The 14,072-nt window shown below is 43.9% G+C and overlaps 1 protein-coding gene across 1 annotated transcript in view; it reads right to left on the bottom strand.

The window, feature by feature from the left end:
• KIAA0930 (KIAA0930 ortholog) overlaps positions 1–14,072 on the bottom strand; it is a 129,965-nt gene that overhangs the window by 21,227 nt on the left and 94,666 nt on the right. The window lies entirely within an intron of this gene.

The following is a 14,072-nucleotide window of genomic DNA, read 5'->3' as shown; positions in this document are numbered from 1 at the left end:
GTCCACTACGTCATTCCAATTACTAGTGAGATATTCACTCCTTGCCAGCAGGAGGCGACAAATAGCACCACAGCAAAGCTTTTAAGTGTCACTCCTCGTACCCATAATCCCCAGTCAGTCGACAGAAGGGAATGGAAAAAAAGGTGATAACACAAAGGTGTAGAGGTGCCTGAGGTTTAGTAAAAAATAACATTTTTGATACTTTTGCTTTGGCTGAGGCTCTTTTTGGGAGAAAGGTTCTTCAAGTGGTGGTGTCTTCTGTTTAGGCCTGCCTGTCTTGTTCTCCCCTACTATTAATTTGTGTCCTCTAGCTTGGGTATTAGTTCCCACTAGTAATTGGAATGACGTTGTGGACTCTCCATGTCCGACAAGAAAGAAATTTATCAGGTAAGCATACATTTTGTTTTCTTTCCTAAGACATGGAGAGTCCACAACATCATTCCAATTACTAGTGGGAACTAATACCCAAGCTAGAGGACACAAATTAATAGTGGGGGAGAACAAGACAGGCAGGCCTAAACAGAAGACACCACCACTTGAAGAACCTTTCTCCCAAAAAGAGCCTCAGCCAAAGCAAAAGTATCAAATTTGTAGAATTTGGAAAAAGTATGTAAAGAGGACCAAGTTGCAGCCTTGCAAATCTGTTCCACAGAAGCTTCATTTTTGAAAGCCCACAAAGGTGAGACAGCCCTAATGGAATGAGCTGTAATTCTCTCAGGAGGCTGCTGTCCAGAAGTCTCATAAGCAAAACGAATTATACTTCTCAACCAGAGGGAAAGAGAAGTAGCAGTAGCTTTCTGACCTTTACGTTTCCCAGAGAAACAAACAGGGCAGACGACTGGCAAAAATCCTTAGTCGCCTGTAGAAAGAATTTTAGAGCACACATCACATCCAAGTTGTGCAACAGACGTTCCTTATGAGAAGAAAGATTGGGACAGAGAGAAGGAACAACAATTTCCTGATTAATATTTATATCCAAAACTACCTTAGGGAGAAACCCAAATTTAGTACGAAGGACCGCCTTATCCGCATGAAAGATAAGATAAGGTGAATCACACTGTAAAGCCGAGAGTTCAGAAACTCTCTGAGCAGAAGAGATAGCAACAAGAAACAAAACCTTCCAAGATAACAGCTTAATATCTATGAAATGCATTGGCTCAAACGGAGCCTGCTGTTAAACTTTAAGAACAAGGTTAAGGCTCCAAGGAGGAGCAACAGGTTTAAACACAGGTCTGATTCTGACCAGATTGAACATCTGGCACATCCGCCAGACGCTTATGTAAAAGGATGGATAGTGGAGAAATCTGAACTTTCAGAGAACTGACAACCCTTTATCCAGACCTTCCTGGAGAAGACACAAAATTCTAGAAATCCTGCCCCTACTCCAAGAGTAGCCCTTTGATTCACACCAAAAAGGTATTTACACCATACTTTATGGTAAATTTTATGAGTAACAGGCTTGCGAGCCTGGATCATGGTCTCAATGACCATTCAGAAAACCTACGCTTAACCAGAACCAAGTGTTCAATCTCCAAGCAGTCAGCTTCAGAGAAATGAGATTTGGATGGAGGAATGGACGCTGAGCTAGAAGGTCCTTCCTCAGAGGCAGCCTCCAAGGTGGCAGAGATGACATCTTCACTAGGTCTGCATACCGGATCCTGTGAAGCCATGCAGCAGCTATTAGAATTACCAACCCTCTATCCTGTTTAATACGAGCAATGAGTCGTGGAAGGAGCGCAAACAGAGGAAACCGGTATGCTAGACCGAAAACCCAAAGAACCGCCAGAGCATCTATCAGAGCGGCCTGCAGATCTCTTGACCTTGAACTGTACCTTGGAAGCTTGGCGTTCTGCCGAGACGCCATCAGATCCAACTATTGCACCCCCCACTTGAGGGTTAACCTGGAGAACACTGTCATGTCTAAATCCATTCCACCTTACACAGCGTATCTAACCTGTCATACCACCTTTTATTTCAATTAAGCTGATCAGGTTTCCTTATTTAATCTCCTTGTAACCAAGATGCATTGCTGGTTTATTGAAGTTTATTGCCAAAGTAAAGCAGCTCAACTCCTTACCTAGAGTACCAAAACAAGATTCTCCTGATCAGAGAAACCTTTTGCCGTTACAAGCAGCTTCTGCTTCAAGCTGCCACAGCCGCTGACGTCACCGCAGCGCCGATTCACGCTACCGCTCTGACACACTCTCCCTGTCTAAACAGACAGCATACAGACTCCCAGCTACACGGAGCTATTACCACGCTGCACGCTCACTAATCCCTGCAAGTATTCTACCTAACCGCATCTGGGATTCCTCTCACAGGCTCTGCTTCTGAATTAAGGTTCTGTATATAGAGTGCTTAAGTCTCTGTTTACTCATTTGACATTACTCTTTAAACAACAGTTGAATTGAAGGTAAAACTCCTGTTTGTATCTGTGCAGTCTGGGTTCCATATTTCACCTGTCACCAGTGAATCTGACTTTACAGACTTATACTATTTATGTTTAACCCTTATCCTTCCTGTTGCACTATATAAGACCTGCCTAAGATAAAGCTCACTAGTACTACTCATATTATTAGGTCTTATCCCTCAGGCTAAATTAACACAAGTGATTAAGTTAGTGTTTATCTTACTAGCAAGCACACTTAGTAACTTGTAACACTCCACAATTATTTATCCTGCTTAGAGGTCTTAAATGTTTACTTAAATACTTGCTGCATATCACAGAGCTTTACATATTATCACAGATCGTTACATAATAAACCAGCCATATTAAAATGGAGCCTTCTGATGTGACCCCACAACTACACAGCCTTAACCAACGTTTAGATAATCTGACCCAGGCTTTTAGAGAGCTGCAAGTAGAGAACCAGAGCCTCAAAGCCTGTTTTAGGGAAGTTTTATCTAACAGAAATACCGGAAACGACCACCAGGCTGAACCTCAGGTCTCATACCCAGAGAAGTTTTCTGGTGATCGCTCCACTTTCAGACAGTTTAGAAATGCCTGTCTACTATTGTTTGACTTACGTCCCAGGACCTATGCTACTGACCGGAGCAAGGTGCTCACTATATTGTCCTACTTGAGGGGAGAACCTAGGGCCTGGGCAGATTCATTTTATGAGACCCAGGATCCTATCCTAAACTCTTTAGATGCATTCCTCAAAGCTTTGTCTACCCTTTATGACGACCCCTATCGGCAAGTTACTGCAGAAGGTAAACTAAGAAACCTCAGGCAGCTAAAAACACCGGTAGAGGAGTATATCACCCGCTTTAAGATCTGGGCCAGGGATTCCCTCTGGAATGAGGTTTCTTTAAAAAACCAGTATCGCCTAGGATTGGCGGAGGACATTAAGGACGAACTAGCCAGGGTAGGCATACCAGACCGCCTTGAAGAGTTATACGCTCTTACTATCACTATAGACCGTAGGCTTAGGGAGAGGAGACAAGAAAGAAACCTTTCTACTACTCCTGTACGCAGGGTTTTACCCACACCTCCTACTTCCAGTTCTTCAGCTGAACAGCCTATGGATATCAGTTTCCTCAGAGGACCTCTTTCCCCACAAGAGAAGGCTAAACGCCATACACTCAATCTCTGTATGTATTGTGGGGGGACTGAACATACTGTTAAAGAATGTCCTTTACTCACAAAGCAGAAGTTCGGTAAGGCACTCACAACTAAACATTGCTTACATACAAAAAACATAATTTATGCTTACCTGATAAATTTATTTCTCTTGTAGTGTAGTCAGTCCACGGGTCATCCATTACTTATGGAATATATCTCTTCCTAACAGGAAGCTGCAAGAGGATCACCCAGCAGAGCTTGCTACATAGCTCCTCCCCTCACATGTCATATTCAGTCATTCGACCAAAGCAGACGAGAAAGGAGAAACCATAGGGTGCAGTGGTGACTGGAGTTTAATTAAAATTTAGGTCTGCCTTAAAGACAGGGCGGGCCGTGGACTGACTACACTACAAGAGAAATAAATTTATCAGGTAAGCATAAATTATGTTTTCTCTTGTTAAGTGTAGTCAGTCCACGGGTCATCCATTACTTATGGAATACCAATACCAAAGCTAAAGTACACGGATGAAGGGAGGGACAAGGCAGGAACATTAAACAGAAGGAACCACTGCCTGAAGTACCTTTCTCCCAAAAACAGCCTCCGAAGAAGCAAAAGTGTCAAATTTGTAAAATTTTGAAAAGGTGTGAAGCGAAGACCAAGTCGCAGCCTTGCAAATCTGTTCAACAGAGGCCTCATTTTTAAAGGCCCAGGTGGAAGCCACAGCTCTAGTAGAATGAGCTGTAATCCTTTCAGGAGGCTGCTGTCCAGCAGTCTCATAGGCTAAACGTATTATGCTACGAAGCCAAAAAGAGAGAGAGGTAGCCGAAGCCTTTTGACCTCTTCTCTGTCCAGAGTAAACGACAAACAGGGAAGAAGTTTGACGAAAATCTTTAGTTGCCTGCAAATAGAACTTCAGGGCACGGACTACTTCCAAATTATGCAAAAGTCGTTCCTTCTTTGAAGAAGGGTTAGGACACTGTGATGGAACAACAATCTCTTGATTGATATTCCTGTTAGTAACTACCTTAGGTAAGAACCCAGGTTAAGTACGCAGAACTACCTTGTCTGAATGAAAAATCAGATAAGGAGAATCACAATGTAAGGCAGATAACTCAGAGACTCTTCGAGCCGAGGAAATAGCCATCAAAAACAAAACCTTCCAGGATAACAGCTTGATATCAATGGAATGAAGGGGTTCAAATGGAACGCCTTGAAGAACATTAAGAACTAAGTTTAAGCTCCACGGCGGAGCAACAGTCTTAAACACAGGCTTAATCCTAGTTAAAGCCTGACAAAAAACCTGAACGTCTGGAACTTCAGCCAGACGTTTGTGTAGAAGAATAGACAGAGCAGAAATCTGTCCCTTTAACGAACTAGCAGATAAGCCCTTTTCTAAACCCTCTTGTAGAAAGGACAATATCCTAGGAATCCTAACCTTACTCCATGAGTAACTCTTGGATTCGCACCAATATAAATATTTACGCCATATCTTATGGTAAATTTTTCTGGTAACAGGCTTCCTAGCCTGTATTAAGGTATCAATAACCGACTCCGAGAAGCCACGCTTTGATAGAATCAAGCGTTCAATCTCCATGCAGTCAGCCTCAGAGAAATTAGATTTGGATGTTTGAAAGGACCCTGAATTAGAAGGTCCTGTCTCAGAGGTAGAGACCACGGTGGACAGGACGACATGTCCACTAGGTCTGCATACCAGGTCCTGCGTGGCCACGAAGGCGCTATCAGAATCACCGAAGCTCTCTCCTGTTTGATCTTGGCAATCAAACGAGGAAGCATCGGGAATGGTGGAAACACATAAGCCATGTTGAAGACCCAAGGGGCTGTCAGAGCATCTATCAGCACCGCTCCCGGGTCCCTGGACCTGGATCCGTAACAAGGAAGCTTGGCGTTCTGGCGAGACGCCATGAGATCCAGATCTGGTTTGCCCCAACGAAGAATCAGTTGAGCAAAGACCTCCGGATGAAGTTCCCACTCCCCCGGATGAAAAGTCTGGCGACTTACAAAATCCGCCTCCCAGTTCTCTACGCCTGGGATGTAAATCGCTGACAGGTGGCAAGAGTGAGACTCTGCCCAGCGAATTATCTTTGAGACTTCCAACATCGCTAGGGAACTTCTGGTTCCCCCTTGATGGTTGATGTAAGCCCCAGTCGTGATGTTGTCCGACTGAAATCTGATGAACCTCAGAGTTGCTAACTGAGGCCAAGCTAGGAGAGCATTGAATATTGCTCTTAATTCCAGAATATTTATTGGGAGGAGTTTCTCCTCCTGAGTCCATAATCCCTGAGCTTTCAGGGAGTTCCAGACTGCACCCCAGCCTAGAAGGCTGGCATCTGTTGTTACAATCGTCCAATCTGGCCTGCGAAAGGTCATCCCCTTGGACAGATGTGGCCGAGAGAGCCACCATAGAAGAGAATCTCTGGTCTCTTGATCCAGACTTAGTAGGGGGGACAAATCTGAGTAATCCCCGTTCCACTGACTTAGCATGCACAATTGCAGCGGTCTGAGATGCAGGCGCGCAAATGGTACTATGTCCATTGCCGCTACCATTAAGCCGATTACTTCCATGCACTGAGCTACTGACGGGTGTGGAATGGAATGAAGGACACGGCAAGCATTTAGAAGTTTTGATAACCTGGCCTCTGTCAGGTAAATTTTCATCTCTACAGAATCTATAAGAGTCCCTAGAAAGGGAACTCTTGTAAGTGGTAATAGAGAACTCTTTTCCACGTTCACTTTCCACCCATGCGACCTCAGAAATGCCAGAACTATCTCTGTATGAGACTTGGCAGTTTGAAAACTTGACGCTTGTATCAGAATGTCGTCTACGAGAGTCACCGCTATGCCTCGCGGTCTTAGTACCGCCAGAAGTGAGCCCAGAACTTTTGTAAAGATTCTTGGAGCCGTAGCTAATCCGAAGGGAAGAGCTACAAACTGGTAATGCCTGTCTAGGAAAGCAAATCTTAGGTACCGATAATGATCCTTGTGAATCGGTATGTGAAGGTAGGCATCCTTTAAATCCACTGTGGTCATGTACTGACCCTCTTGGATCATGGGAAGGATGGTTCGAATAGTTTCCATTTTGAATGATGGAACTCTTAGGAATTTGTTTAGGATTTTTAAGTCCAAGATTGGTCTGAAGGTTCCCTCTTTCTTGGGAACCACAAATAGATTTGAATAGAATCCCTGCCCGTGTTCCGTCCGCGGAACTGGGTGGATCACCCCCATTAGTAAAAGGTCTTGTACACAGCGTAGAAACGCCTCTTTCTTTATTTGGTTTGCTGATAACCTTGAAAGATGAAATCTCCCTCGTGGAGGAGAAGTTTTGAAGTCCAGGAGATATCCCTGAGATATGATCTCCAACGCCCAGGGATCCTGGACATCTCTTGCCCAAGCCTGGGCGAAGAGAGAAAGTCTGCCCCCCACTAGATCCGTTTCCGGATAGGGGGCCCTCTCTTCATGCTGTCTTGGGGGCAGCAGCAGGTTTCTTGGCCTGCTTGCCCTTGTTCCAGGACTGGTTAACTTTCCAGCCCTGCCTGTAACGAGCAACAGCTCCTTCCTGTTTTGGAGCGGAGGAAGTTGATGCTGCTCCAGCCTTGAAGTTACGAAAGGCACGAAAATTAGACTGTTTGGCCTTTGATTTGGCCCTGTCCTGAGGTAGAGCATGGCCCTTACCTCCCGTAATGTCAGCTATAATTTCTTTCAAGCCGGGCCCGAATAAGGTCTGCCCTTTGAAAGGAATATTAAGCAATTTAGATTTAGAAGTCACATCAGCTGACCAGGATTTAAGCCATAGCGCTCTGCGCGCTTGGATGGCGAATCCGGAGTTCTTAGCCGTAAGTTTGGTTAAATGTACGACGGCATCAGAAACAAATGCGTTAGCTAGCTTAAGTGCTTTAAGCTTGTTCATAATTTCATCCAATGGAGCTGTGCGAATGGCCTCTTCTAGAGACTCAAACCAGAATGCCGCCGCAGCAGTGACAGGCGCAATGCATGCAAGGGGCTGTAAGATAAAACCTTGTTGAACAAACATTTTCTGAAGGTAACCCTCTAATTTCTTATCCATTGGATCTGAAAAGGCACAACTATCCTCCACCGGGATAGTGGTACGCTTAGCTAAAGTAGAAACTGCTCCCTCCACCTTAGGGACCGTCTGCCATAAGTCTCGTGTGGTGGCGTCTATAGGAAACATTTTCCTAAATATGGGAGGAGGGGAAAAGGGCACACCAGGTCTATCCCACTCCTTGCTAATAATCTCTGTAAGCCTTTTAGGTATAGGAAACACGTCAGTACACACCGGTACCGCATAATATCTATCCAACCTACATAATTTTTCTGGAATTGCAACCGTGTTACAATCATTCAGAGCCGCTAATACCTCCCCTAGCAATATGCGGAGGTTCTCAAGCTTAAATTTTAAATTAGAAATCTCTGAATCCAGTCTCCCTGGATCAGATCCATCACCCACAGAATGAAGCTCTCCGTCTTCACGTTCTGCAAACTGTGACGCAGTATCTGACATGGCTCTCACCTCATCCGCGCGCTCTGTCCTTAACCCAGAGCTATCGCGCTTGCCTCTTAATTCTGGCAATTTAGATAATACTTCTGTCATAACAGTAGCCATGTCTTGCAAAGTGATTTGTAAGGGCCTCCCTGATGTACTTGTCGCCACAAAATCATGCACCTCCTGAGCGGGAGGCAAAGGTACTGACACGTGAGGAGAGTTAGTCGGCATAACTTCCCCCTCGTTGTCTGGTGATAATTTCTTTACATGTAAAGATTGACTTTTATTTAAAGTAGCATCAATGCAATTAGTACATACATTTCTATTGGGCTCCACATTGGCCTTTAAACATAGTGAACAAAGAGATTCATCTGTGTCAGACATGTTTAAACAGACTAGCAATGAGACTAGCAAGCTTGGAAATACTTTTCTAAATAAATTTACAAGCAATATAAAAAACGCTACTGTGCCTTTAAGAAGCACAAAAAGCTGTCACAGTTGAAATAACAATGAACCAAAATAGTTATAGCAACCAATTTTTCACAGTAAATGTATTAAGTTAGCAAAGGATTGCACCCACCAGCAAATGGATAATTAACCCCTTAATACCCAAAAACGGATTAACAATTTAATAATTAACGTTTTTCTCACAGTCAAAACACACTGTCACAGGTCTCTGTGACTGATTACCTCCCTCAAAATGAATTTTGAAGACCCCTGAACTCTCTAGAGACGATCTGGATCATGGAGGATGAAGTAGACAGATTGTGACTGAATTTTTACTGCGCAAAAAAGCGCTAAAATAGGCCCCTCCCACTCATATTACAACAGTGGGGAAGCTCAGAAAACTGTTTCTATGCAGAAAACAAAGATGGCCATGTGGTAAAAATCATGCCCCAATAAGTTTTATCACCAAGTACCTCACAAAAAACGATTAACATGCCAGTAAACGTTTTAAACATACATTTGAAAAGTTATGAATTGTTATTAATAAGCCTGCTACCAGTCGCTTTTACTGCAGTTAAGGCTCATACATTATTTCAGTATTAACAGTATTTTCAGAGTCAATTTCATTCCTTAGAAAAATACATTCAGTGTATACACACTCATCAGCCTAATACCAGTCGCTATCACTGCATTTAAGGCTGAACTTACTTTACATTGGTATCAGCAGTATTTTCTCAGTCAATTCCATTCCTCAGAAAAATAATTACTGCACATACCTCATTTGCAGGGGGGCCCTGCATGCTATTCCCCTTCTCTGAAGTTACCTCACTCCTCAGATGAGAACAGCCAGTGGATCTTAGTTACGTCTGCTAAGATCATAGAAAACGCAGGCAGATTCTTCTTCTAATGCTGCCTGAGAATAAACAGCACACTCCGGTGCCATTTAAAATAACAAACTTTTGATTGTAGAAATAAACTAAGTTAAAAAACACCACAGACCTCTCACAGCGACCTATCTAGTTAGGCTGCAAGAGAATGACTGAATATGACATGTGAGGGGAGGAGCTATGTAGCAAGCTCTGCTGGGTGATCCTCTTGCAGCATTCTGTTAGGAAGAGATATATTCCATAAGTAATGGATGACCCGTGGACTGACTACACTTAACAAGAGAAACCTTATCTACCACCTATCTTACTTTACCCTTACTTTTGCAGTGGGATCGACACAGGATAAACTGTAACGCCATGATTGACACCGGAGCATGTGCAAACTTTATTGATTTAAGTTTAGTTGAAGTTAATAAAATACCTTTTTTGTTCAAAAGCACACCTATGCCTCTTAAAGTCATTGATGGTACACCATTAGCATCAGGTCCAGTCTCTCAACAAACCATCCCTCTCCTTGTTACATCTACTTCTGGTCATTCTGAGACTATCTCTTTTGATATCATCTCTTCTCCAATTTATCCTATCGTTCTGGGTATCTCTTGGCTCAAAAAACACCAACCTACGGTTCATTGGGATTCTCTCACCTTATCCTTCTCATCACCTTACTGTACTTCCACGTGTTTTCCTAATTCCAACTTGCTTTCCACAACTACTCCTACCATTCCTTCTCCATATCTTGACTTCTCTGAGGTTTTCAACAAAAAGGAGGCTGAGACATTGCCTCCACATAGGCCTTACGATTGCCCCATTGACCTTCTCCCTGGGGTAACCATACCCTATGGGCATATTTACCCCCTCTCAAGACCCAAATTAATCCATCTAAAGTCTTACATTGCTGAGAATTTAAAGAAGGGGTTTATCCGTCCATCCACTTCCCCTGCCGGAGCCGGCATCTTTTTTGTTAAAAACAAGGATGGGTCCTTACGTCCCATAATTGATTATCGGGAACTCAATAAGCGTACTGTAAAGAACCGATACCCACTACCTCTCATCCCAGAATTGATTGAGAGGTTAAGAGGCGCAACTATATTCACGAAACTGGATCTTAGGGGCGCATACAACCTTGTTAGAATAAGGGCCGGAGACGAGTGGCTGACGGCATTTAGGACCAGGTATGGTCTTTTCGAGTATACCGTTATGCCGTTCGGTCTCTGTAATGCTCCGGCAACATTTCAAAACTTCATTAATGACATCTTTAGGGATATTCTTGACACTTTTCTGGTGGTCTACCTTGACAACATCCTAATCTACTCTTCTTCTTACTCAGAACATATCAATCACGTCAGGCTTGTACTATCCAGACTACAGACACACAAATTGTATGTTAAGATGGAAAAATGCCTTTTCCATGTCTGTCAGGTTTCCTTCTTGGGCTACAATATTAGTAAAAGTAACATCATGATGGAGGACAGTAAAATCACAGCTATCACCTCCTGGCCAAGACCCTCCAATATAAAAGCCTTCCAACGTTTTTTAGGCTTTGCAAATTTTTACAGACGGTTCATTAAAGATTTCGCAGCCATCACCAAACCCCTCACTAATCTGACCAAAACCACTTCTGCCTTTCTATGGACTTCCCAGGCACAGAACGCCTTTGATCTCCTAAAGTCGCGGTTTATCACATCCCCAGTTCTACAACTACCTAATAGCAAAGCACAGTTTGTCCTAGAGGTGGATGCATCAGACTACGCTATCGGCTCCGTTCTCTCACAAAAAGCTTCTCCAAAAGACTCACTCCATCCAGTATGTTACTTTTCCAGACTTCTGACACCAGCGGAGTTGAACTATCCGGTTGGTGAAAAGGAGCTTTTGGCCATTAAGTCATCTTTCGACCAGTGGAGACACTTATTGGAGGGCGCAGAACAACCCATAGTGATTTACACGGATCATAAGAACTTGCAATACCTCCAGACCAACCGTACGCTCTCAGCCCGTCAGCTCCGCTGGAGTCTTTACTTTTCCCGATTCTCCTACACCATCACTTACCGTCCTGGAACAAAAAACGGGAAGGCTGACGCCCTCTCTCGTAAGGATGCTAGACTCCAGACAACCCCATCCTACTCAACTATTATCCCCAAGTCCCACATCATAGGTCTCCTCTCCAAGGATTTTGCTGAACTAAAAACCCAACAACAGCTGGATACAACAAAATCTTCTTACCCTCTCTTACCTGATGTCAACGGAGTTCTCTGCAACCACTCCAAACTTTATATACCTCCTTCGCTCCGCAACAAAGCCCTATTGCTCTCCCATGACTCTTCCTTAGCTGGTCACTTGGGTATACACAAGACCCTAGATCTACTTCGCAGATATTTCTGGTGGCCATCTATGAGAATGTCTGTTAACAATTATGTCAAGTCTTGTCCCACATGCCAGACTTGTAAACCCTCACATCAATTGCCTCGGGGGCTATTACAGAATTTACCTATTCCTGAACGCCCTTGGGCTAGTGTGTCCATGGACTTCATAGTGGACCTTCCAAAATCCGACGGCATGACTGCTATCTTTGTCGTTGTTGACTTATTCTCACGAATGGCACATTTTATTCCAATAGAATCACTACCGACTGCTCAAAAAACTGCAGAACTGTTCATCAAAGAGGTTGTTAGACTACATGGACTCCCAACATCCGTCCTCAGTGACAGAGGGTCACAATTCACCTCCAAGTTTTGGAAATATCTTTGTCAATCTCTTTCTATCCAACAACATCTTACCACCGCATACCATCCGCAATCTAATGGGTTATGTGAGAGAACCAATCAGTGGTTGGAACAATATTTGAGATGCTTTTGCTCCAACAAACAGGACTCTTGGCTATCTTTCCTACCACACGCTGAATTCGCCTTTAATAACACTACCAACACCTCCACGGGGTATTCACCCTTTTATGCCAACAACGGACTCCACCCACGATTTCATCCGTTACCTCCAACTGACACTCCTTGTCCGCAGGTTAATGACCTGATCAATTCTATCAAACAAACATTTACCGTAATCAAAGATAACATTCAGCAAGCTCAAGCCACCCAGAAACGCTCCTATGACCTCCGACATCGGGCTCCTCCCGTATACAAGGTTGGTGACCTGGTTTGGTTAACCACAAAAAATCTCAGGATACCTACTCCTTGTAGGAAATTCAACAACCTTTTTGTGGGGCCTTTTCCCATCATCTCCATCAGCAACCCTCTCACGGTCACTCTGCAGTTGCCCTCTTCCTACCGCATCCATCCGACGTTCCACATCTCCCTCATCAAGCCTTGTGACACCTCCCGATGTCTGCCTCTCCCTCCACCGTCTTCCCCGGCACCCGATCCTGAGTATGAAGTCCACTCTATCTTGGACTCTAGGCGTTGCCATGGTCAACTTGAGTACCTAGTGCATTGGGCTGGATTCGATTCTTCCAAGGATTTTTGGGAGCCGGCCTCCAATCTCTCTGCACCCCGTCTGGTGTACCTTTTCCATAGGCGCCATCCAGAAAGACCCGCGCCTTGACACCTTTGGGGTTCCTTTGCAGGGGGGGATATGTCATGTCTAAATCCATTCCACCTTACACAGCGTATCTAACCTGTCATACCACCTTTTATTTCAATTAAGCTGATCAGGTTTCCTTATTTAATCTCCTTGTAACCAAGATGCATTGCTGGTTTATTGAAGTTTATTGCCAAAGTAAAGCAGCTCAACTCCTTACCTAGAGTACCAAAACAAGATTCTCCTGATCAGAGAAACCTTTTGCCGTTACAAGCAGCTTCTGCTTCAAGCTGCCACAGCCGCTGACGTCACCGCAGCGCCGATTCACGCTACCGCTCTGACACACTCTCCCTGTCTAAACAGACAGCATACAGACTCCCAGCTACACGGAGCCATTACCACGCTGCACGCTCACTAATCCCTGCAAGTATTCTACCTAACCGCATCTGGGATTCCTCTCACAGGCTCTGCTTCTGAATTAAGGTTCTGTATATAGAGTGCTTAAGTCTCTGTTTACTCATTTGACATTACTCTTTAAACAACAGTTGAATTGAAGGTAAAACTCCTGTTTGTATCTGTGCAGTCTGGGTTCCATATTTCACCTGTCACCAGTGAATCTGACTTTACAGACTTATACTATTTATGTTTAACCCTTATGCTTCCTGTTGCACTATATAAGACCTGCCTAAGATAAAGCTCACTAGTACTACTCATATTATTGGGTCTTATCCCTCAGGCTAAATTAACACAAGTGATTAAGTTAGTGTTTATCTTACTAGCAAGCACACTTAGTAACTTGTAACACTCCACAATTATTTATCCTGCTTAGAGGTCTTAAAAGTTTACTTAAATAAATACTTGCTGCATATCACAGAGCTTTACATATTATCACAGATCGTTACAAACACCTCCGGATGGAGAGCCCACTCCCCAGGATGAAATGTCTGCTTAGGAAATTTACCTCCCATTTGTCCACTCCTGAAATGAGGATGGCAGATAGACAACAATTGTGAGCTTCCGCCCACTGAATAATCCATGCCACCTCCTTCATGGCTAAGGAACTCAGAGTTCCTCCCTGGTGGTTGATGTAAGCCACTGAGGTGATGTTGTCCGATTGGAACCTGA

Source organism: Bombina bombina, chromosome 6 (assembly GCF_027579735.1).
Source record: "Bombina bombina isolate aBomBom1 chromosome 6, aBomBom1.pri, whole genome shotgun sequence".
Lineage (NCBI taxonomy): Eukaryota > Metazoa > Chordata > Amphibia > Anura > Bombinatoridae > Bombina > Bombina bombina.
This window is presented reverse-complemented; position numbering and strand designations above follow the sequence as displayed.